Genomic DNA, 3,715 nt, shown 5'->3' with positions numbered 1-3,715 from the left:
TTTCCTTCTCCAGGGGATCTGATTTTCCCCACCCAGGGATTGAATCCACGTCTCTTTCATTGGCAGACAGAGTCTTTACCACTATGCCACCTGGGAAGCACCAACATCTTCATCTCTTGACATAATTATGATATATATTTTTTCCTTGTGTGGTGATAACATTAAAGATCTACTTTCTTAAAAACTTTCAATATAGTCACTATGCTATACATTAGATCCCCAGACCTTATTTATCCTTTAGCCAGGAGTTTTGCACCCTTTGACCAACATCTAAAATATGAATGCTTCACAAATCTACATATCATCCTTGAGCAGGGGCCATGCTAATCTTCTCTGTATCATTCCAATTTTAGTATGTGTACATATGTACATATATTTTTCCTTCAACAGAAAATATACATTTAAATTATTCCATTTGATTTTTACACAGAATATGTTCTAGGTGCTTTGCATTGGCAATTTCCTCTTCCTGGCCAGAAAAACCTTTGTACTTTTTTCTCCCATCCTAATAGCAAGAAACCCAATGGATTTCTGGAGAATACATTTATATTTCCTTTATATTTAGCATTGTTCAAAAGAATTAAGACACAAGGTGGGAAAAATAAGATGAGCTCATGATTGAAATTACACATCAAATACATGTTGTACTGTTCCTTTCCCTTCCTGGTCATGGGCCAGGTATTTGTGCTAAACTCTTAAGCAGTCATTGCAAACCCTCTGCAGACAGAAAATGAAAGGGATGATCCTCAAGCTAGTTATTAGGATGATCATCTATATAAGCTTTGAACACTGTTTTAAGTTTTCCACTAGCCTAAGACTTTATGTCCTAATTAACATCAGGATCATTAAGAACCTATATGAGTCATGAAGTATTACAGAAAACTAGTGCTTTCCAATATCCCAGCCAAATATAGAATGAATCAGGGGATAAGGAAATCTCCTGCTGTAGGATTGATGTTAGCTAGATGGAAGAGTTGGGCCAAGGATCGATCAGCCAGTCCCCTGGTCCAAAAGTCATCACCATAGCAATGCTAGTGATGGCTGCTCTACTCCTATCAGCAATGACACCCTTAAGAGGCATCAGTAAAGAGAGGAGCCTGTTATATTTCTGGGCTAGGCTCCTGGTAAGGGAAATTCATGTCATTTTTATGCCAAATCATTAGGAAAAATAAAGAGCCTCTTTCATGTTAACTTTTCAAACCAGTCTACGAAGTAAAGGCAAATGCCCAGATGCACAGCCTGGCTGAGGCCAGGTGAGTGTCTCTTGTGTAGGAAACCTGTAGCTTTCTTAGATTTGCCTTTTAGTCTTGTTTTTTCCTAGTAATAGTGCTGTACAGAACCTTCAACAAGAAAAACCCAAAAGAGGATAGTTGCTTTTGAAGCCACTACTCTTGTCTGCCTCATTCATTTCAAACAGAGGTACTTCTCAAAGAGATGAAGGCCTGTGTACAAACAACAATGCCCATTGCATTCTCTTGCCACCAGCTGTGATGTGGTGGCTTTTGATTCTACAAAGAAGCTGCCTGTTTCAGAAACTGATTGATGGTTCTTCCGAATGAAGAAGGCGATGAGAACAAACGAGCAGGGCCCTTAATAAGGCAAGGTACTTCAAGAGAATGGGCTTGAAAGCACTTAAAATAAAAGGTAAACACAAGCCTCTATGAAAGTAAAGCATTCTTTAAGGCATTGAGCTGTTCTGAGTTGATAATTGGCAGTTCTTAATGATCTCCTTCGGTTTGTGCATTTAACCTCTCTGTGGAGACATCTGACTTGGGGTTTTATGCTTTTTGGTGGAGGAAAAAATTTAAATCCAAATAGATGTCATAAAACAGAGAAAACTAATTGAAATAAAAAACATAGGCAGCCTGAGTTGGATTTAAGGCAGTGAAACAGAAAGCAATGCATTGAAAAAGCTTGTAATGAAGCATTTCTGTAGAAGAGAGGGCAAGCAATTTCTCTTTAGAAGGCCATGGAAAGGTCTTCAAAGGCTCATTACAAACACCACGGGCAGTGTTGGAACCTGCTGTATGTGAATTCTGAGAGATGGGCCTCCTCGTTCCATCAACTCTTGTCTTTCTCTTTTTCCTGATAGAAACAAACCAGTTAAAAAGAGACATTGGAGACATGTAGGCAAACTCCTTTTATCATAAGAAACTCTATCAAACTCCCTGTTGGTCAGCATTCTTCAGAGTCCATGTTGGGGGCACAGTGCTGGCTGAGGATCAGGTGGTGGGAGATTGTGAGCATTGGAGAGGTGGGAGAAGTTAAAGCAGGAATCCTTGTCCTGGTCAGTGGTTCTTACACACCATGTTCTCATAAAAAGAAAAAAAAATATCCATAAGCTAGATAGTATTCCACTATCAGGATATCTCAGTTTCACAGAGAAAAAGTTAATCGAATCAGACACTCTTGGTTGCAAACCCAGCAGCCATTCTCTTCTTTCATTTTGTAAGAAATATTTATTTATTTGTTTGTTTGGCTGCACCGGGTCTTAGTCATGTCAGCTCAGACCTTTAGTTGTGGCCTGTGAACTCTTAGTTGTACCATGTGAGATCTAGTTCCCTGACCAGGGATTGAACCTGTACATCAGTGAACTGCACTGGGAGCGCTGAGTCTTAGCCACTGGACCACCAGAGAAGTCCCTATTTTCATTATTTTTTTTGCCTGTAGAGCCCCAGTTTTGTTTGGGAGTCCTTTTGCCTTTATCATGATTCAGGGAAGGGTGAACCTACCTGAAATCCCAAGAATAAATCCTGATTTTTGCTTTTCAGTGGTGACCAAGCTAGGCAGAATTTTGAGCTGGTTCCCATGATCTTCACCCTCTGCTGTTACGTCAGTGATCATGACAAAAGGCAGATTGCCTGGAAGAGCCTAATCTAACATAGTGAAGTGAAGCCGCTCAGTCGTGTCCGACTCTGTGCGACCCCATGGACTGTAGCCTACCAGGCTCCTCCCTCCATAGGATTCTCCAGGCAAGAGTACTGGAGTGGGTTGCCATTTCCTTCTCCAAATCTAACATAGGAGTCCTTTAAAAACAGAATTGTCTTCAGCAGCTGGTAGAAGGAAGCATCGGAGAGACTGAAAGCATGAGAAGGATTCAGTGCCCTGTTACTGGTGTTGGAGGTGGACAGGGCCATGTGTAAGGATGGAGAGCTGCCTTTGGAGTTGAGAGCAATCCCTGGTGGACAGCCAGCAAGGCCATGGGCACAATCCTACAGCTGCAAGGGACTGAATTCTGCCAACAATCTGAATGCATTGGAAGTGAATTCTTCCTAGTAACTCTAGATGAGAGCTCAGCCCAGGTAACACCTTGATTTTAGCCAAGTCCCTAAGACCCAAGTCTCAAGTCCCTAAAACTCTCAAGACTTCCCAGACTTCTGACCTATAGAGCTGTTAGACAATAAATGGGTATTGTTTTAAACTCTAAGTTTAGTCGCTCAGTCATGTCTGACTCTTTGCAATCCCATGGACTGTAGCCTACCAGGCTCCTCCATCCATGGGATTTTCCAGGCAAGAGTACTGGAGTGGGTTGCCATTTCCTTCTCCAGAGGATCTTCCCAACCCAGGCATCGAACCTGGGTCTCCCACATTGTAAGCAGACACTTTACTGTCTGAGCCACCAGGAAAGTCCTTTTAAACTCTAAGCCCATGGTTACTTTTAATGGAGCAACAGAAGACTAATAAAGCAACCAACAGTATCAAGAAATTCACATTT

At 41.6% G+C, this 3,715-nt stretch overlaps 1 pseudogene; it reads right to left on the bottom strand.

Annotated features, from left to right (window-relative positions):
• Positions 1 to 270: 270 nt before the first annotated feature.
• LOC138074657 (U6 spliceosomal RNA) lies at positions 271 to 370 on the bottom strand (annotated as a pseudogene).
• Positions 371 to 3,715: the final 3,345 nt, after the last annotated feature.

This window comes from Capricornis sumatraensis, chromosome 2, assembly GCF_032405125.1.
Source record: "Capricornis sumatraensis isolate serow.1 chromosome 2, serow.2, whole genome shotgun sequence".
NCBI classification, from domain to species: domain Eukaryota; kingdom Metazoa; phylum Chordata; class Mammalia; order Artiodactyla; family Bovidae; genus Capricornis; species Capricornis sumatraensis.
Note: the sequence above shows the minus strand (reverse complement) of the source record. Positions and strands in the feature narration are given on the sequence as shown.